Here is a 22,394-nt window from a genome sequence, read left to right as displayed (position 1 = left end):
CCACAGATTCCCAGGTACCTCAGAAATCACTGGAAGGGTCTCTGTAAGTCCGTGGGGTTTCCAGGCATCATTTAGAGCAGTCATGTCTCACACATACAGATATTGCTATTTTTCAAATGTATGTAGATGAGTTGTAATTTAGGAGTTTTGCAGAGTCAACAGCTACTAAAAGTAATGCTGCGATCCTATTGGAAGTTCATAAAAACGTTTTAAATTTTTTATTAAAATTTAAGTTTTAGTTTAAGTTAGGAAACTGCTTCATTAGACCAGTCGATATCTAGGTCTGAGCTGTCCAGTATGGTAGCCACATGTGACTATTTAGAGTTGGAATGAAATTAATTAAAAATTCATTTTTTTTCAGTTTCTCTAAGTACCTTTTAAGTAACCACATGTGGCTAATGGCTAAATGGCTGAAAAGTACAGATATAGAATATTTCTATCCTTGCAGAAATAGATACTGATGATGTTGACACTTAAGATGAATAAAAAGTAACAATCATAAAATGTAATCTTAGCAGAAGTAACTCATCTAATTTATAGCATAACAGAGAGAAGTGAAATTGGGGAGGGTGAAGCAGTTTCTACCCTTGTTCAGTGAACAGATACATCATGTCTTCATAAAGACAATCCAGGTGAGTGCTGTCGAAGGGAAAAAAGGCAGGATGGTGACTGAAATGTTAGGACGGGGAGTTGGGCAGGCTTCACTGGGTGAAGGACAGCCGGAAAAAATCAGCAGGAGATTTGGGGGAAAGAGGTCCCAGATGGGAGGAAGCAGATCAGAACAGCACAGCCACCACAAGCACAGGGTCTGCTTGGCTCTGATGTTTAGGGGTGAACACAGACCGAGGCCAGAAGAGGAGAGCCCGGAAATGTCCGGAGCCCAGAGCCTCGGCTACATCTAACTTCACATTTGCACAGATCACTATTGAGCACAAGGCTATGCTACCTGTCCCTCCCAACTCCTGTCTGCCTGAGCTCACCTGGGACAGAAGACAGGACTTCCAAACAACGGGACATGAGCCAATTCCTCGTGAGGGGAGGATTTCAGAGAGTGTTATCGGGCAAAGTGGACCCAGCCCCCGGCAATTCAGCCTTATTGGTCACACAAGACCTGTGGCCATTCTTGGGGACAAGCACAGAGCCACAGCAGGGGCTGTCACCTGTCACATCCCTGGGCTGAGTCCACAGGGGTCCCTTCGCTGATCTCATGTGCTTGTCTGTAATAGCAGTGTAAGCATTCGAGTGTGGGATTAGCCTGACTGCACAGAGGCAGGGCATCCAAAACAGTAGGATATCTGTGGCACCTGCGACAGTAGGTGCCTGTGGCACCCGCGAAGGCAGGGACACTGGGGGGATGCTTCCTTCCTTCCAGGGTTCCCTCCAGCCTGCCTCAGGCCCTGGGAACTTTATTTTAAAGAGGAAACTGCTGAGAACAAAGAGAGAGGTTGCCCCAGTGACTCTTAATTCCTGATCAGACCCTGGTTCCCCAGCGAGAGAAAGGCCGGACGATTTTATGAAATGAGCTCGAGAACGAAACCCTCCATCCCTATAACTCATGCAGAAGAAACACACGACTTTGGCAGACTCCCCACATGGCTTTTTGTTGACCTGTGAAGAACAGAGGTCAGAGAAACTTTACCTTTGGATTTAAGACTACCTGGATGAGACCAAGGGGCGTCTTCCTCCTCCTATTCCCCATCCCCAAAGCTCCTGTTTCCTCCCCACCTTGTCTTAAGTCCCTAAGAATTGGAGCTGCCTTTTGAACGCAATGGAGCTGCTAGTTTATGATTCTCTGCACTCCATTAACTTCAAATGCAGATCAATGATCTATAAAATATAGAACAAGGAAGATGAGGAAACACCGCTAGGCTCAGAAATAATTTTCAACATTTCTGCGTATCAGAAATGGAACAGAAACAAAAAGTAAATGATTTTTAAAGGTTTTAGAAAAATTTTTAAGAGAGCATCTTTGACTTTGAGGGCAGGAAAAGATGTAAATAAGACATAAAACAAAAGTCATAGAAGAAATGGCTGAAAAATGTGATAACATTAAAAAGTTTTACATTTCCAACAGTAGTCAATACTGGAAAAAAATGAAAATACAAACATAGAGAAGACATTTGCAATGCAGATAACCAATGTCTAAGATAAATTAATAAGAAGAAAGGCAAAACCTGATAGGCCAATAGATAACTTACAGATGAGAAACCATAAACAGCCAAGAACATGCATTTCATTTTTGAGCCTCACAATTAACCAGAAATGTGTATTAAAATAAGAAACCATCTGGTTTGGTTGGTTCAGAATCAGTGTTTGGCAAGAAAGTGGTGTGACCAGAGCCATCCTACACTGGTGGAGAAGAGGAAATTGTTCAACTGCATTTTAGGGCAATTTAGCAAAACCTGGTAAAGATGAAGATGCCCCCAAATTGTATTTCTAAGCAAATACCTGTGCAGTTTAGAAAGAAACTCTTCCACCTAGGTCTACGGAGACACAGATCAGAACATGTGTTGCTGAGTTATTCGTGACAGCAAAAAACTGAAAATAATTGAATTTCCATGAATAAGAAAATGGATAGATAAATCGTGGTGGGCTTATGGGGCACACTACTACTGCACTGCAATTGAAATAAGCATGCAGCCACAAACATCAGTGTGGGTCAAAATCCCCCAAACGAAGCAAGTGACAGACAGCATGATATTTATATAGGATGTTAGAATATGCAAATTGTTTATGGATTTATATGTGAATCACAATTCTTCCTGGACATACACAACGCTTTTGTGCTCATAGAATAAGTTACACTCTCTGGGCAGACACATCTGAAGGAAGCGGCTGGTGCTGCCTCTGGTAGGGCCTGTGGTGCAGGGCTCTGGGGTGCAGTCTCCCTGTGGCCCCAGCTCAGCCCTGGCTGAGTGCTCCCATGCAGGGCACAGCCTGTGAAGCCCTGGGGGTAGCCCTGATATGACGCCAGTGTAAGACTGTGCAGGTGGAACAGTAAACCAAATACTGCATGTTCTCACTTATAAGTGGAAGCTAAACATTGAGTACACAGGGACGTAGATGGGAACATTACACACTGAGGACTCATAGAGGGGCATGGAGGAAGGGGGATGAGGGCTGAAAAACTACCTACTGTATGTGCTGTGCTCCCTACCTGGGTGACAGGACCCAAACCTCAGCATCATGCAATATACCACCTAACAAACCTACACATATACCCCCGAATCGAAAATAAAACTTGAAATTATAAGAAATAAAAGTAAAATAAAAGCATGCAGGTAACAAAGGACACATTCAGGAGGGTGGGGGCCTCCAGGGAGGGAAACAGTGGAACCGGGCTCTGAGGTGAACTGCAGGGGCCTCAATCATGTTATATTCTCATTATGATGTTCTCTCTGCCTCTTTGTTTTAAAAATATTTCACAGCTTAACTAATCACTGAAGCAGAAGAGCTGTGTTCTGGAGATTGCAGGTGCCCTCCCTGGCCTGCCTCCACCTGGCTTGAGCCGCCTGCAGGTGACTGGCCTTATCCAGGCCCCACAGTGCAGGCTCAGGAACCCTAGGAGTTGCCTGTCTGAGGGATGCCCTATCCTGCTCCTGCTCCACGTTCCCCAGGAGCCTCCCTACCTCCCTCTTGGACCCTGGGTGTCCTCTGCTACCCCATTACACCAGAGGCTGTGGGAGGGGCTGAGCACTGGTGTCTTGGCCATGTCTGTGCCCTGCACCAGTTGCCCGCCCACTGCAGGGACACCCTGCCTTGCAAAGTGACCCTCTCTGGAAGCGGAGCATACCTGCAGCCGCCATTGCCAGGACTGCTTTTTGGCTGGATGTGCCTGGGGGAGCAGGGGAACAACCTGTTACCCACATAATCCTCACTCACCCTCTCTGCCATCACCCACCCCAGGTGCACAGGACGTCCTGGTCATTTGGGTGAAACATGTCCAGCCTGAGGCCTCGCCTTGGTCCCATGTGCATGAGGGACCAGCCTCATCACCTTGGTCCTGTCCCAGCGCCATCTGCAGAGCCAGCCTCCATCTTTCTTCGTATCTAGACCCCCTGCTTCTGCCTGTGTTCTGCATGGAGAAGCCTTCACAGAAGATTCACTCTCCAGCTGGTAAATGTGTCTGGTGCCCCATGTGCTGCCAGGAGAGACTGTGAGTGCCCCCCATCCCCGTTACTCAGTAGGACCCCATGCAACTGTCTTCACAGGGACCCTAATGCCTCTTGTCCTCAGTAGGACCCTGTGCACCCCCATCCTTAGTGGGACCTCGAGCCCTCTGTCCTCAGTGGGACCCCATGCCCCTGCTCTCAGTGGAATCACATTTCGGCTCATAGCCCTCAGCACAGTTCTGGGTTCAGTAAGTCCTAATATGCCCCTGCCTGGCTCTTACACACTGTCTGCTTCTACAGGGTGTTATATCTTCATTAAGATGGTAAACTCCTAGGGACAGAGGCTCTGTTCCCCCTTCTTCGGCCACTCAGCAGCCTGCCCAGCGCTGGTGCTGCACACCCAGGTGCAGACCAGGGAGCCCGGCTTGCAGCACTTGAGCCTTTTCTAGTTCAGGCGGGACCTGGGGAGGGGGGACTCTGCTGGGGGCAGGGCCAGGCTTCCCCGTGAGCATTCCTCTGTTGGTGACCCTGTTGCCTCCAGTGGGGAAGAAAATCCAGGTCCAACCATCACACCAGGAGCCAGGCTGTGCCATGAAGAGGACTAGCATGAGCCTGGGGTTCCACAGGCCTGGTTCAGTGCCCTGAGCTGCACACACCGGCTGTGTGTCCTTGCATGGTTACTATCGTCTCTGTGCCTCTGCCAAGGGGGTAAGAATATGCACCCACCGTAGTTGGTTGCTTTGAAAAATAAATGAGGGGATATGAAAGCAAGGGCCTTCTTGCAATCATTCGCTCTCTTCATGCAGGACGGTGAGCGAGAAGCCTGTGACGCCGGCATGGTGGTTCCGGCCACCCTGTGAATTCAGTGGGTATCACTTCCATTGCCCAGGAGCAATGCCCTCACCGTAGAAACCCCACAAGACGCCCTTAGCATGGCGGCCGACGTCTCTGTGGACAACAGAGATTTTCCTGTGCCTTTTGGAGCATCTGTGGGACCAGCGTGGGGGTGCTCTGCCTGATAAGGCACAGGTGCCCCCGCTGTGGGGTCAGAGTTCTGATTGCTTTTAGATTGTGTCTCTGCCAGGGAAGACGAATGAACACAAAGTAAATTACCATCGCTTGGCGCGGTGACGGGGACCAGCCTGTGAGGCGGCTTCTGTCCTTCTCACTCCTTATCTCTTTCCTCTCTCCTCACCCCAGCTCCTGACCCAATTGAGTGTCATTCTGGAATATGAAGCCCAGCCAGAATGGAAATAGAAAGCCAATCACATCACCGCATAAAAGAGAGAAGAAAAATAAAAATTTGACTGCAATAACAAATGCCCATTTCTGTTAAATGAGTTAAATTTTTAAGAGTCTATCTCTGGCCAGGTGCAGTGGCTCACACCTGTAATCCCAGCATTTTGGGAGGCCGAGGTGGGTGGATCACCTGAGGTCAGGGGTTCGAGACCAGCCTGGCCAATATGGTGAAACCCTGTTTCTACTAAAAATAAAAAAAATAGCCGGGTGTGGTGGTGGGTGCCTGTAATCCCAGCCACTTGGGAGGCTGGGGCAGGAGAATCTCTTGAACCCAGGAGGTGGAGGTTGCAGTGAGCCGAGATTGCACCACTGCACTCCAGCCTGGGCAACAGAGTGAGACTCCATCTCAAAAAAAAAAAAAAAAAAAAAGTCTACAGGTGTTATAACTTTCCAAATAAATAAATAAATAGAATTATAGGTACGTTAGAAACTCAGAGGTTAAAAGGACAGAAAGAGCCATCCCATCTGAGTGTTCTGTCCAAATTCATCCTCAGCCGAGTTCCCCACCTGCAAGGAGACAACCTGGGATGGATCCAGAAAGGGACTCCACTGCATCACATCGTACATTTCAGTTAACCAAGCCGAGTCAGTCCTCGGGTAGGGACACAGGGAGGGAGAATGAGACGTGTGTCGCACCCGCCCCCTTGACCACTTCCTACTCCCTCAGATCCACCTCCTCTTGTGCTGTCCTGGCAAGAGGGCCTGATGGTTACAGTGTGAGCCATGCTATCAGAGATGGAGGCCTGTGGGTCCTCCGATTGCAGCGAGGGAACCCAGAATTAATACATCAATTCTGGGTGGCTTATAAAGAAAATAAGAAGAATGTATTTGGATTCCTAGAATGAAAGCACTGACTCAGACAGCTCACAGGTTTACCCACGGAACTGCCGTGTCTCCACAGAACTAATTGGTATTTACACCGAGTCTTCCTTGGTCTTTACAGGCACACCCTGGAGACATTGTGGGTTCCTTTACAGATCACCACAATAAAGCCAACATATAACAAAATGGTTCAGACAAGTTTTTTGGTTTCCCAGTGCATCTAAAAGTTATGTTTGCACTGTACTGTGGTCTACTAGGTGTGTAATAGCATAATGTCTAAAAATGTATATACGTTAATTTAAAAATCCTTTATTACTAAAAGTTTTTAACAATCAATTATCTGACCTTTAGATGATTGATGAAGGATGTTCAATCAATCCTCAATTGATTGAAGGATGTTGATGGCTGCTGACTGATCAGGGTGGTGGTTGCTGAAGGTTGGGGTGGCTGTGGCAATTTCATAAAATAAGACAGCAATGAAGTTTGCCACATCCCTTGACTCTTCCTTTCACAAAAGATTTTTGCTGCTTGACAGCACTTCACCCACAGTAGAACTTTTTTCAAAATTGGAGTCAATTCTCTCAAATCCTCCTGCTGCTTCATCAGGTAAGTTTATGGAATATTTTAAATCCTGTGTTCTTGTTTCAACAGTGGTCACAGCATCTTCACCAGGAGTAGATTCCACTTCAAGAAACCACTTTCTTTGTTCATCTATAAGAAGCAACTCCTCATTACTTCAAGTGTTATGAGATTGTAGCAATTCAATCGGGCTCCAGTTTTAATTCTAATTCTTTTGCTGTTTCCACCATATCTGCAATCACTTCCTCCACAGAAGTCTTGAGCCTCTCAAAGTCATCCATGAGGGTTGGAATCAGCTTCCTCCAAATCTCTATTGGTGTTGATATTTTGGTCTCCTCCCATGAATTACAAGTGTTCTTAATGGCATTTAGAATGGTGAATCCTTTCCAGAAGGTTTTCTTTTTTTTTTTTTTTGAGACAGAGTCTTGCTCTGTTGCCCAGGCTGGAGTCCAGTGGCGCAATCTCGGCTCACTGCAAACGCCACCTCCTGGGTTCACTCCATTCTCCTGCCTCAGCCTCCCGAGTAGCTGAGACTACAGGCACCTGCCACCACGCCTGGCTAATTTTGTTTTGTATTTTTAGTAGAGATGGGGTTTCACTGTGTTAGCCAGGATGGTCTTGACCTCCTGCCTCGTGATCTGCCCACCTTGGCCTCCCAAAGTGCTGGGATTATAGGCGTGAGCCACTGCACCCAGTCTCCAGAAGGTTTTCAATGTACTTTTGTGCTTTGCCAAGATGCACTAGAGGAATCACTATCTATGGCAGGTATAGCCTTATGAAATGTATTTATTTTCTTTTTTTCTTTTTCTTTTTTTTCTTTTTCAGGTGGAGTTTAGCTCTTGTTGTCCAGGCTGGAGTACAGTGGTACAATCTGGGCTCATGGCAACCTCTGCCTCCCGGGTTCAAGTGATTCTTCTGCCTCCGCCTCCCGAGTAGCTGAGATTAAAGGCATGCACCACCACGCCCAGCTAATTTTGTATTTTTAATAGAGACGAAGTTTCACCATGTTGGCCAGGTTAGTCTCGAACTCCTGACCTCAGGTGATCTGCCCACCTTGGCCTCCCAAAATGCGGGGATTACAAGCGTGAGCCACTGCACCCGGCCCATGAAATGTATTTCTTAAATAATAAGAGTTGAAAGTCAAAATTACTCCTTGATCCATGGGCTGCAGAATGGATGTTGTGTTAGCAGGCATGAAAGTAACAATCATCTCCTTGGGCATCTCAGAGCTCTTGTGGGATCAGGCTGTGTTGTCAATGAACAGTAGTATTTTGAAAGGAAACTTTTTTTTCTGAGAGTAGGTCTTAAAAGTGGGTTTAAAATATTCATTACACCATGTTGTAAACAGATGTGTTGTCATTCACACTTTGCTGATTCATTTACAAAGCACAGAGAGAGTAAATTTAATGTAAATTTTATGGCCCTAGGATTTTCAGAATGGTGAATGAGCATTGACTTCAACTGAAAGTCCCCAGATGCTTTAGCCCCTAACGAGAGAATAACCCTTTGCTTTGAAGCTTTCAAGCCAGGAATTGACTTTTCCTCTATAGCTATGGAAGCCCTAAATGGCATCTTCTTCCAATAGAAGGCTGTTTTGTCTGCATTGAAAATCTGGTGTGTGTGTGTGTGCGTGTGTGTGTGTGTGTGTGTGTGTATCCATCATCAGTGATCTTGGCAAGATCTTCCAGGTAACTTTCTGAAGCTTCTCCATCAGCACTTGCCGCTTCATCTTGCACTTTTATGTTATGGAGACAACTTCTGTCCTTAGACCTCATGAACCCACCTCTGCCAGCTTCAAACTTTTCTTCTGCAGCTTCCTTACTTCTCTCAGATTTCACAGAATGGAAGAGAGGTAGGGCCTTGCTCTGAATTAGGATTTGGCATAAGAAAATGTTATGGTGGGTTTAATTTATTCAGAACACTCAATCTTTCTCCATATCGGCAGTAAGGCTGTTTCCCTTTCTTAACATTTGTGAATTCACCGGAGTAGCACTTTTAACTTCCTTCGAGAATTTTCCTTTATATTCACAACTTGGCTAGCTGGTGAAAAAGTCTCAATTTTTGACTGATCTAGGCTGTCAACCCATGCTTTCTTCACTAAGATTAATCATCGCTAGCTTTTTATTTAAAGTAAGAGCCATGCAACTCCTCCTTTCACTTGAACACTTTGAGGCCATGGTAGGGTTCTTAGTTGGCTCAACTTCAATATTGTTGATTTCAGGGGATAGAAAGGTCTGAGGGGAGGGGGAGAGAGAGGGGAATGCTGGTGACTGGAGCAGTCAGAACACACATGGCATTTATTGATTAAGTTTATTGTCTTATTTGGTTGCCACTCATGGTGCCCCAAAATAATTATATTCATAATACTAAAGATCATCACAGATCACCATCATAGATGTCACAATAAGGACAAAGTCTGAACTATTGTGAGAGTTCCTACAATGTTACCCAGAGACACGAAGTGAGCACATGCTCTTGGAAAAATTCCAGTAGAGGTGGTGGATGCCAGGCTCCCCCCATCTTCACTCTGTCAAACATGATATCTGTAAAGTGCAACAGAATGATGGGCACCTGTAGTTAAGCAGGTTCTGCAAATGCTTCTTACATATTTTCACTATTGTGACAAACAAGACACACAACTGAAGCAAAACTTGCATAAACCCAAATGCTCAGGGAAAGGCGGCTCATTCACGGGATCCCAGGGAGTCATCTACATGCACTCTAACCGTGAGTTCCCCTTCCTGGCCCAACTAAAGTCAGGGTCTAAATTGTATTGGCTGTGTGGTCAGTTTGGAGTGTGTGTGTGTGTGTGTGTGTGTGTGTCAGACTTTAGGAACTGTGAATGGCACATGCTTTTTCACTGTCTTAGCCAAATTTCAGCTTATGTCTCACTGGCACATCCACCCAGGACTCTTAGGAGAGGGAGCTAGTAGCTGTATCTATCACACAACTATGAAAGGCTGCATAATAAACAACTAGAAAACTTGGTGACAGACAACATCAGCACTGATTTGGCTGTGGGTGGTGCTTGGCCAGGGTTTGCCTGTGAGGGGCTGGGCTCAGCTGAGGCATCTTGGTCGTGCTGCAGAATCTTCCATGCTCCTCTTGCACCAGCAGCCCAGACAGACATGCTCTTGATGGCAAAGGCAGGGGCCCAAGAGGGCAGGCCCGACCCCTTCAGTACTTTTCATGACTTGCTCATGGACACAACTGCTCTCATGCCACTGCTCACAGCAAGTCACTCAGCTGAGCCTCCAGCCAGCGGGTGCGGAGGAGCAGCCCCTCAGCCTGCCCCAGTGCAGTGCAGTGCAGTCCTGAAAGGTGGAGGGAGGGGTGAGGAATTGGAGTCATCAATGACATCTGCTGAAGTAGCTGTTTTACTCCCTAAACACAAGTTTCTAACCCTTAGTGCCTGCTTGAAATGTGTGAAATGCGTGAACAAGAGGAAAAAGGGAGAGAATAAGAGAAGAACGACTTTTGTTTTACTTTTCTTACTTTTCTTTATCTGCATTTTGACGCCTGGCATTGATATAATGCCAGACTCAAAATTAGTTGGTGAGTGGCTTTGGGAGCCCGTCAGTCACATTTTGAGTGTTCTCTGCTAATTTCTGCTAAGCCCATCAGACATAGGCTTCTTTCTTTCCTAAATGACGAAATTATTTTTAAGGAAAGTTTCTTTAAAATGGTAAATAAAAATGACATCTTTTCAAAACATAGCTGTACAACAGTTTGCCACCTGCATGTTTGTGCCACGGCATGTGTCATTCCGATTGGAAGCTTTGTCAATCATTGAAGCATGTGCTGGATGTACGCTCAGCCTATGAGCATTGTCCCTGGTGTGTCTGCCGCAGACGCACAGGAGGACCTGGAGAAGGGCCCTGGAAATTGGACATCGCCTGCCTCAGCAGCCAGTGTCCAGGTAAAGCATCCATTGCCCCGTTTCAGAAAGGCCTGAGGTGGCCAGGGGAAAACCACGAGGCAAAGTCAGTGCAGGGGTGTCTCCCCTATTGGCTTCCTTATTAAAACAGGCAGGGGGTGTGGCTTCTCCTTGGCTCCTGCCCCTTGGCTCTCTAAGGGCTTTGCTGGCCACAGGGGTGTTGAGGCAGCTGGACGTAACTTCCCAAGGTCCTGCCTTCTGCTCAGGATGTCCTGGCTGTGTCCCAGCAGCTCCCATTTTTCCTTTGTTTTGTGTAGGAGGTTCACTTCCCCAAAGCATGCGTGACTTTGTTATTCTTGGCCATGACAAGTCCCAGGGCACTTATTTATTTTTTAATAAAATGGATTCAAATCTATTTTTCCACTGGAATCTGAATCTTTTATTTATTTATTTTATTTTTTTGAGACAGAGTCTCGCTCTGTAACCCAAGCTGGAGTGCAATGGCGCGATCTCGGCTCACTGCAACTTTTGCTTTCCGGGTTCAAGCAATTCTCCTGCCTCAGCTTCCTGAGTAGTTGGGATTACAGGTGTGTGCCACCATGCCAGGCTAATTTTTGTATTTTTAGTAGAGATGGGGTTTCACCATGTTAGCCAGGCTGGTCTCAAACTCCTGACCTCAGGTGTTCTGCCTGTTTCGGCCTTCCAAATTGCTGGGATTACAGGCATGAGCCACCACACCTAGCCTGGTATCTGAACCTTTTAAATGTATCACAACAGTGGGGCAACGTTAGGGCCTGGGCGGGGTGACCACAGAAAAGCTGCGAGTAGGGCTGCCTAATCGAAGGGTTCCTTTGCCAGTCGGGTTCTAAAGCTCATTAGCTACCCAGTGTTCCTGCGCATTCCCAGGGATTTCTGAGACTCCCTGCCACTGCTCCTGGGGGTTTTGAGCTCTGCTATCAGCGATGGACTGTGGCCTTTCATTTCACCTCTTAGTCTCCATCCGTGCCCTCTCTGCTTCGAGGGCCCTCATGCTTTCTTCCCTCCAGGGTGTGGACCTGGTGCAGAGATCTCATCTGGACTCTGGGATACCTGGTTGTGGTTTGCAGCCATAGGCTCTTTCCCCCGCTGGGGATGGCCTCAGCCTCTACTTTGAGGAGGAGCCTCCTGTCTTGTCCTCGCCTGGCCCCTGGCTCTCCATCCCTGTGCTCCACACCATCTGTCCTCTGGGAGCGGGCATGAGTGCCTTCCTCGGGAATTGGAGCCTAGGAAGATCTTGCAGCCTCCACCGGCATGCAGCTTCACAATTATCTTATTACGGCTGGGATAAGGGAAGGAGGGACAATGGTCCCTGTCATGGTAGTTTTACGAAGCTTTGTCATCCTTCCACCTGGCCCATGTTCTCTTCCTCATACCCTGGTGGGAGGTCCCAGGTGAGGAAGCTTGTGTGGTGTCTGTGTTGCTGGCCCTTTAAGAAGCTGGGTCCTGCAGGGAGACCAGTGGGCATCAGCAGAGCCAGCAGCTTCCCCCTGGAGAGTGGGCTGTGGGATTCTGATGACTAAGACGCACTCCTAGAGTCATTTGCCCTTCATAGGGTGAACATGGACTTGTTCAAACCAGGACGCCTTTGAGCACCCAGATCTCTGGGTCTCCCTGCACTGGTGCAATGGCTGTAAAAGTGGGGTGTCTCTGCAAGTCAGGGCATGGGATGGTCCTATCTGCAAACCGGCATTCCATGCCCCTTGCTCAGCATGGGGGTGTTGGGGCGAGGTGGGCAGGGACAGACGTGTGTTTCCCACAAGCCAGGATCTCCAGCGCCTCTAGGAACAAGGCAGATGGCAGGCAAGAGGGCAGGGTCACTGGAAAAGGCATTGGGAATAAAGTCCCAACACTCGCCCCCGGCCCAGGCCCACAGGAGAGGAGCAAGGCAGTGCAGGGCCCTGCCAGGACAGGCTGCTCCATTTTGGCACCCTGAAACCACTTTCTTACATTTTGCTGCCCTAAAAATGTAAAAGTAGAAATACGTTAATCGTTCCAAATTGCTGTTTGTGCCTACAGATTCTCAATTGTAAGGCGCCAGACTCTGAATTTGGTTTATTTGATGTGTCTTTCCAGCAGGAAAACATTCTGGTGTGACCCAAGTGCCTGTCCAACCAACCGAGGCTGTTAGGATGCCTCTATGATCTGAGTGTGTTCCCAGAGTTTATGTGTCGAAAACTTAATCCCCAACCCAACAGTGTTGGGAGGTGGGGCCTAGTAAGAGATGACTAGGGGATGAGGTAAGTTCTGTCCTTGTGAATGGATTAATGTTGTCATCATACAGTGTGTTCGTTATCATGAGGGTGGGTTTGTTATAAAAGAGAGCTGGGCTCCTCTTGCATTCGCTCTCTCTCATGTGTCTGTCTCTCTCCCCTCCTCTCTGCTTCTGCCCTGGGATGGCACAGGAAGAGGGCCCTTGTAAGATGCCAGCACGTTGATATTGAACTTCCCAGCCTCCAGAACTGTGAGAAATAAATGGCTTTTCTTCATAATTATCCCATCTGTGATACTCAGTTTTAGCAACACACAACACAGACTCAGGCTGATGCCAAGTACAGCTTTCATGCAGAGGTTCCAGGCAGCGGTGCTTAATCCAGCACCCACCATGCTCCCTGAGGCCCTCTGTGTGTGGCACCCGCTTTCTTGGTGAGAAGTGGTCTTTACTGGTGAGTGTTGGAGAAATTCCTTGAGCTGTTGATGTGTAGAATGTTCTAGGGCAAGGCTCTTGGGGGCACACACCTCCCAGGAAGGCCAAGTCCCATCCCAGGCTGCAGGTGAATCTCGCCCTTACGCCAGCCCAGCCCCTTTCTCATTTCTTAGCAGACGTATTTCTGGAGGTATCGCTGCACCTACAGTGGCTGTTTAATTGCCGTGGGTGGAGGCATTCCATTATTTGCCATTAAGGCTTGTGTTTTTAACATTACATGAATGCAAGGTAGCCATGTAGCTAAATTTCATCTTTTCCCTGCGGCACTTCTTAAATGATTGGTAGGAGGGGTTATGCAATTGGTGAGACTGACAAGGTTTTGTGCCAAGTTTAAAAAAGTGATATTTGGGGGATTCATGTCCTCCTATCAGCCTGAATAGTGAATCGTCACATGCCAACACCAGGTCCATTCAGCAGGCTCTGCCTGCACCTCCTGAGTCTTGCACAGCCTTGCCTGGTAGCTGCTGTCTCACTATAGATCAAAGAAGAGTGAGGGTCCTGATGCATAAAGAACAGGCCTGGGGCACAACCCAGGGGCCGTCCTGGAGGGCCACCAGGACATCAGGACATCGGTGCTGCACTTCCCTCATGGGTGAAGGAGAGGGGGCTCAGGGGCACTGCCTTGTGTCTATTCTGGGGTCCCTGCTGTGTGGCTGTTTTCTGGAGGCCAAGTTATCATTGCCTATCACTCAGCATCTGCACAGTACTCCCAGCCTGAGGCTTCAAGCAGTTAGGAAAGGAGAACAGGACACCTTGCTGCTAATCAAAGTGTTTGGAGAGTTCTGCTCTCCTTTGAAGCCCCGGGGCACATTCTCTGATCTTCCCAGCCACCTACCTTCCTCTGCCTTGTCTTCTCTCTCCTCCATGCTGGCCTGCCAGGCACAGGTCGGGAAGGCATTGACTTTGGTCACAAGGCTCACCGGGGCTGTGCTGTGTTATCTGGGGTGGATTCTTCCCTTCCCTTACCTGTGGGACGCATGTGTGATCTGAGCAGTTGCCAATTTCTTTTCTGTCTCTGAAAATGTGCCTTTTGTCTGACTTCCTGGTTAGTCAGCCTCAGATCCTGCAGCATTCAACCACTTAGATTCCTCATGACCTTCCCTCCTGCCCTGTGCCCCAGATGAAGACCACTGCACACTTCCCTGAGTCCCGGAGGATGACCACCACCTCCTGCCCTTTGTCCAGGGACAATAACCTGACATCCTGCCTTGTGTCCCAGGAGGAGGACCATGGTGTCCTGCCCCATGTCCAGGGACAATGACCATGGCCTCCTGCCCTGCATCCTGGGACGATGACCATGGCATCCTTCCCTGTGTCCTGGGATGCTGACCATGACGTCCTTTCCTGTGTCCCAAAACCGTGACCATGGTCTCCTACCCTCTGTCCCAGGACAATGACCATGGCAGCCCACCCTGTGTCGTGGGATGATGACCATGGTCTCCTACCCTGTGTCGTGGGATGATGACCATGGCCTCCTACCCTGTGTCCCAGGACGATGACCATGGCCTCCTACCCTTGTCCTGGGACAATGACCGTGGCGTTCTGCCCTGTGTCCAGGGAGGATTATCATCACCTCCTACCCTGTGTCCTCGGCGGATGACCATGGTGTCCTATCCTGTGTCCAGGGACGATGATCATGGCGTTCTGCCTTGTGTCCTGGCAGAGTGACCATCGTGTCCTGCCCTGTGTCACTGGAAGTATGGCCATTGCCAAGTGAGATAACAACTTCCATTGAGCTCAGCCAGTGGGAAGCCCCAGAAGTGCAGCTGTGCAAATGGGAGAAGGGTTTAGCATGGGAGGAGAGGGACCCAGATGTTTGTTCCAGCAGCTGCCAGGTCTTGCACAGTGTCTGTGCTTTAGGAGCCTTCTTCTGTAGCTGTGACTCCCTCTAGCCGCAGTCACACCACCGCCTCTTTTCAGCCTTCCTGCTGAGGGGTCTTGGTGGCCCTCATGCTCCCACCTGCTGCCCTGTGCTTGGCCAGCCTTGGTCCTTCCTGTAACCCACAAACAGTCTATTTGTCCAGCCACCTTCTCTCCACCATGCATCTCAGCGGGGATGATGGGGGCAGCAAAAATGTATTCTTGGAAGGCAGAAAGATTTTACATTTTTTTTTTTTACATATATAGCATCAATATATACACAGTACATAAGCAGAGACAGAGTCTGTGGTGTGAACATTTCATGGAAGGCCATTTCAGGAAAGTGTCTGAAAAGGCTCCTTAGGGGGTGATTATGGAAAACACACTAGGAAACCCACCATGCAGCAGAAAGCCACGGGCTTTGGGATCAGAACAGGGATGGCAGGGCCGGGAGGAGAGGGTGGACTGCAGAGGCTCTCAGCAGATGGGGCGGATCTGAGGGACTGATCTTAGGGTTGTGTGAGGACAAAGCCAGGAGATTCAGAGACACCAAATTGTGGCCCTGAGCAGTGGCAGGCACCGCATCGGGCAGGCAGAAAGGTCGGGGGCATGGGTGGAAGGGCAGCAGGGCAAGTGTCTGTGTGGGGGCGAGGTCTGAACTACGTGAGGACCAGCAGGGGTCTTATTAGGAGACAAGAGCCAAGAGAAGGACCAGAGACAGGAATTTGGGATACACAGGATCCCTGGGCCACAGAAGCACCACAGCTGAGGACGTGCGAGGTGCTGAGCTGCCCTGGGGAAAAGACGCAGCCGTGCAATCTGGAGAAGGGTCTAGCTTGGGAAACCTGCCCGCTGGCCGCCAGTGAGGCCAAGAGATGGTGAGTCAGGGAGTGAGCGCCCAGTGTGGACAGAAGAGGCTGGGTTTGGTGATGGGAAAAAATGCTGCTGTGTAATATGTTAATTATTTTTATAGTATAACACCAATGTGAATCAAAAAAATCAAATTCAAGAAGATCCTTAGAAAAAGTATAAATGGGCCGGGCGCGGTGGCTCACGCCTGTAATCCCTGCACTTTGGGAGGCCGAGGCGGGCGGATCACGAGGTCAGGAGATTGAGACCATCCTGGCTAACACGGTGAAACCCCGTCTCTACTAAAAATACAAAATTAGCCAGGCGTGGTGGCGGGCGCCTGTAGTCCCAGCTACTCGGGAAGCTGAGGCAGGAGAATGGCGTGAACCCGGGAGGCGGAGCTTGCAATGAGCCGAGATCGCGCCACTGCACTCCAGCCTGGGTGACAGAGCAAGACTCTGTCTCAAAAAAAAAAAAAAAAAGAAAAAGTATAAATGGCAGCAAATGTCAGGTATAATTCTGTCTGAGGGCCCCCAAATACCCTCTCACAAGTAACCAAAATAAACCAACTCTTCTTCCAGAGGACTATTTTCTGGCTGGGCAGGCAAGATCTGCTCTCTGCCACCCTGGGAACTGGGTTGCTCTGCACCCATCAGCCCGGCCCCTTCCTGGGGAATTTACCCAGCGCCACATAAGAGTCACAGAGTCACCTGGGAGGTGGGCCTGAGCCCCGGGAAAGAAAAGTCTCTCAGGGTGAGCCCTGTAGGGATGTGGGGTGTGGGCCCTGGAGGGATGTGGGGTGTGAGCCCTGGAGGGATGTGGGGTGTGGGCCCTGGAGGGTTGTGAGGTGTGAGCCCTGGAGGGGTGTGGGGTGTGAGCCCTGGAGGGATGTCGGGGTGTGAGCCCTGCAGGGGTGTGGGGTGTGAGTCCTGCAGGGGTGTGGGGTGTGAGCCCTGCAGGGATGCACGGTGTAGGCCCTGTAGGGGTGAGGAATATAAACAGAGGGAGCCAACAGACCAGGAGACTTCATGCCATCACAGGACCTCCCTCAGGGCAATCTGCCCAGTTTCTCAATAGGATTCCTTGCCCTCACTCTGGGCTGCCCACCTGGAAGAAGGTGGAAAGGGGCACAGACACGCTGCTTGCCCTCTTCCTGTCTGTCCTGGGTTCCTGACCCCAGGCCACCACTCTAAGATTTGCTGCTTTCTCCCACTGAAAACCAGACGGCTTCAAGTCATCTAACTCAGATGTCCCTGACGGCGGCTCAGGCAGTGCTGGGCTCCCACTGTTCTCGGGGCAGGTGCACACGCCAGGGCCCGGGGGGCACAGGGCATGGCTGGGTGGAGAGCACTTTCAGGGGTGGTTAAATGCAGAGCTGCCCTTCCAGGGAGGACATCTGAGGAACGTGCGTTAGGCCTGCCTGCCTCTGGGCCACCATCACTTCCAGTACGTGCCTCCTGGGCCAGTGCCATCTGTCCTCACCCAGGAGAGCTCACTTTCTATGTGACACTTTAAATGAAAACCCAGCCTCCCTCCTGGGCCCTGATTCTCAGCCTCTCCATGAAGATAATGGTGAGAACGTATTATCTCTTGTGTGATAAATATGAAGCTGCTGCTGTTTGAAAAATGACAAAGCAACAATTTGGGCCCATTTACTGAGTGCAGCAGGCACGGGGTGAAACTATCATGAGAAATAGTGGAGTGCAGAACCTTCTGCCTGTGGCCGGCATTGGCATTCAGCTCACACGTCAGGTGAGGAGAGGGATGGCTCTGCTCCAGACAAATATTCTTGTCATGCTGATCTCCTTCTCAGAATTGTGAGCGCACCTGGACCACAGCCGTTGGCAATGAGCAAGGCCAGGCCAGGGCATGCACTGAAGGCAGCAACATGGTCAGATGCAATTGCAGTTAAAGATGGGGAAAATAAAAGTGAAGGAAGAACCAACCCTAAACCCGGAGGTGGAGTTTGAACCGAGGTCTTCTGAGGGCCTGAAGCTCTGTCCCTGGGACAGGCATGGGACTCACAGGCTCCTCTGCCTATTGGCGGATTCTTCCTCAGCTGGGGCCAAAGGAATTTTGCCACGGAAGTGGTGAAATGCAGAGAAAATGCAGACCAAGGGCTACTGACAATAGCCCACTTGCTCGGTGACCTGATTTTCAAAGCCCTTTCACATTCTTTATCTCATTGGAGAAAATGATCAGTTTATAGAACTTGAAAATGTAAGTGACTTTGCAGCCTGTGATTCTGGGATAAATATTTACTTTGGAGGGTATTTTTGCTCCCATTATGTCTGTAGTTGTTTAAATTTGATCTTGACCCGGGGCTGATGAAGAGGGGCTGGGCTTGCAGCTCTGAGACTGAGGCTATGGATGGTGCTTGGGCAACCAGGATGTCCTCATTTGGTAAATGTCAAATGTGCTTAGTAGGACTGCAAGCACTTGATTTCCAGCTACTTTTGAAGATTTAGACATTCACCAAGTGGGATGTGCAGGGTTTGGTGTTGCCCTTTTGGGTGATTTCATCTGAAATTCACTTCCTCCTGGTAAAGAGAGCCTGGAGCATTCGAGGCTGCTGTACAGCAATACTGTCCATGTGCAATACAGAGAGTTATGACCAACCAGCTACATATAAGTTAGTGCTATGTGACAATATTTCCACACACACAGTGCTTAAAACAACTCACATTGTGATCTCAGTTTCTGTGGACCAGGAATCCAAGCACAGTGTGAGTGTGGCATCTGCATGTCTGCAATCCAGGTTTCTGCAGGGGCTGGGCTCTCATCTGAGGCTCATCTGGGGAAGGATCTGACACTGAGCTCATGTATTTGTCAGCAGTATTCAGTTCCTTGGGGCCAATGGGCTGAGAGCTTCAGTTTTTTATTGACTGGTGGCTGGAGGTCACCCTCAGCTCCTTGCCCTGTGGCCCTCCCCTAGGGAAGCCCACAACATGCAGGCTTGTTTCTCCAAAGCCTGCTAGGGGACAGCCTGTGAGTGAGATGGATATCGCAATTATGTGAGCATGCACACGCCACCGTCTTGCGCATTCCATTGGTTAGGAGCATGTCACTGGTCCTCACTTCAGGGGAGAAAGCTCACAGGGGTGAACCCCAGGCAGGGGACTGTGGGTCACCCCAGGGTCTACCTGCCATGCTGCCTTTTAGAGAAAGATGACATTTGCTGGACATTAAGCCCAAAACGTGGTTTGTTTTTAACATCTGAAGAGTTTTCAGTTGAAGTCAGCAGGTTAACAGTCCATATGCTTTAAGAAGTTGCTTTGCAAGGCTCCGGCTGCACAACAGGAGCTGTGGGCATCCATCCCTTTCCTTTGCCAAAATGGTAGTCCGTCTTTACAGTGCCCTGTCAGTCTGCTGGAGCCCTCCAGGGTGAGCATTCTTGTTGGAAAGGTGGTTTTTCTGCTTGGTGCCACTGTTGATAGCTAAAGGGGCCATCATGTTGGCTCCCGGCCTCAAGAAAACTTATCTTGGCCTGTTGGACATTGCATTCCTGAGGCATGGACCTAGGCTATGGATGTGAGGAGATGACAAAGGGATGAGTGTCAGTCATCAGGAGGAGGGTGCTTGTCCACCCTTCCTGCCAGGAGAGCATCGCTGTGTCCTATGCCAATTTGCAAAATGCCTTCAGGCCCCCCGTAGCCCTAAGCCTGGCTCCCCGGTCTGTGGTAGATGCACTAGGCTCCCTCATTTGCTACTCACAATTTCCCTTTTGCTCAGGGTAGCCAGAGCTCAGCTCTACTAAAAATAAAATTCCTCACTGAGAGCACCAGGGCATGATGAGTGGATGCTGCTGACCCTCTGAGTTATGGACGCCTCTAGGCACTATAAGATGAGTGATTCCCCCATCACAGGAAGCAAAATAATTGGCTACATGATCAGAAATAGCAGGTTTAACATGAACAAAGCTTGTTTACTTATGCATTAGCAATGAAAGCTAGGTCCACTCTTAGGCTGAGAAAGGATGTCAACTGAAGAGACTCACTTTATGAATATCCACAGCCTCAAAGGTTCAACCTCTGGCTGAACTTAGATAGTGGCTCTTACTTCTTTTTTTGTTTGTTTGTTTTTGTTTGGTTGTTTGCTTTTGAGATGGAGTCTTGCTCTATCGCCCAGGCTGGAGTGCAGTGGCACAATCTCAGCTCACTGCAACCTCTGCCTCCAGGTCCAAGTGATTCTTCTGCCTTAGTCTCTCGAGTAGCTGGGACTACAGGGGTGCACCACCATGCCTGGCTAGTTTTTTTTGTATTTTTCTAGAGACGGGTTTTTGCCATGTTGGCCAGGCTGGTCTCAAACTTCTGATCTCAGATGATCTGCCCCTTTGGGCTCCCAAGGTGCTGGGGTTATAAGCATGAGTCCCCGCGCCCGGCCTGGCTCTGACTTCTTAAGGGATCCGTTCTTTCTCTTCTTGCTGAAGATATGCATCTGTATACATAGACATGCATATGAAGACATGCATGGCTCACACATATGCAGGATTACTGAATCAGTAGTTTCTGGGCGTCATTTTATGTGCAGAGCTACTTGGTGGCCACTATTTTCTAAGTAAGACAGAGGGTGAAGCAATATGTGATATCTGTGGCAGACTTAATAAAGTAAATATATTCCAGTTCTTGGTGCCCTTGCGTTTTTTCCTTATGGGATTCCTGGTGCAGAGCGTTTTAGACATTGATTTTAGTTGGCCTTCTTTTCTGTTGTTGCCCATCTCCTCAGCCTGCAAATCCCAAAGCAATGGCCACTATTTGTGCCATCGCCAAAAGTTTAAGTTCACTCTCATTTAAAACCAGACCGCTCTACAAAACTTCTCAAAAATAATCTGTTATAAAAATAATATTGCACAAAAGTTCATTGTGTTTTTGCTGTTCTTGAGAAAATGTGATTAGGCCGGTCCCTGGGTAGTGGAAAAATGAGTGCCACTTTTCTGAATAAAACAAGTGAAAAGCTAAGATGTTCATGATATTTTGTTAGGGGAAGCAGTTATTCACGTAAAACAAAAACAACAACAACAACAAAACACTTTTCAGGATAAAAACACGAAGTAAAAATTGATTTTTTTACCAGAAAAATAAAATATATCTACAATTGCATACATGCAAAGAATTGCAGTGAATTATCAAATGCGAGAGTGTAGATTTCTGCTAAATTCCTATGTAAGGGAAGTGAGGCGTACGCTCTGATCATTGGCACTTACCCCGAGCCAATATGTTTTACCATGTTGCTCTTTTATGCTCCTTTCTAGAGTCCTGGGGACAGTGTACAGGCCAGGGGCCAGGACAGACCCCAGCCCTCCTGCCTGCAGGGAAGCAGCTGTGCCCGGTGACCTCTCTCATCCACCATGGATCTGGATTTCTGGGCCTCTGCACCTAAGTAGACAAGAGATGGCAGCCCATGCCTCAGCTGCCCCTCCAGCTTCCCCTTTGTGGGTTTCCTGGCCCTGAATCCTGAAACAACAGTTTTTTTCCAGTCACTCTTCAGCTGGGCAAGTTTCCACGTTCTTTAGGACCTACCAGTTCATCAGAACCATGGATCATCTTCAGACAAACAATGGAATCTCATCTTTTCCAGCTGTCTTATCCTCCATGGGACTTTAAACCTACTTACACTCTACTTACACCAGAAGCCTCAGTTTGGGATTTTAAACCACCTCTGGAATTGCAGCTGGGCAGGATCTAGCTGTTCCCTACTTACACCAGAAGCCTCAGTTTGTGCCATGCCTACATGGCCATTTCCCTTTTTCCTTCGCTGTGGCCAAATCCTATTCGTCCTTCAAGTCACAGGTATTCTCAACATCCAACATCCAATCCAACTGCCAACTTCTGCAGGGCTTGCCATTTGTCTCTGCCTTTAGGACACTTGTATAGACAATGTGGATTGGGATTGACTCAATAACTGGAAGGTATGTCTCCCAGTGCAAGAAGCAGTGAATCCAGTAGTCAGATGGTGATAGAGAGTTGATAGGTAAGTAGGTAGGTAGAGAGAAAGACAGAGAGGGAGAGAGAGTTGCAGGTAAATTCGGGTATGTAAAAAATTCCCCTTGACTCTGGGCATTTGGGTCAGGGAGGGGGTGGAGGACAAAGAAAAAGCCTATCAGTTCAATGAGTGGAGTATCTCAGTGACAAAGGACTTATGCTCAGATAATCTTTTTCGGTGCATTTTCACAAAATTGGTCTCCCAATTTCTAAACATTGCATTGAATTTTTCATGATTTTTTTTCTAATCCCACAAAATGCCAGATTACCCA

The sequence above is a fragment of the Pongo pygmaeus genome, chromosome 8 (genome assembly GCF_028885625.2).
Source record: "Pongo pygmaeus isolate AG05252 chromosome 8, NHGRI_mPonPyg2-v2.0_pri, whole genome shotgun sequence".
Classification (NCBI taxonomy): domain Eukaryota; kingdom Metazoa; phylum Chordata; class Mammalia; order Primates; family Hominidae; genus Pongo; species Pongo pygmaeus.
Note: the sequence above shows the minus strand (reverse complement) of the source record.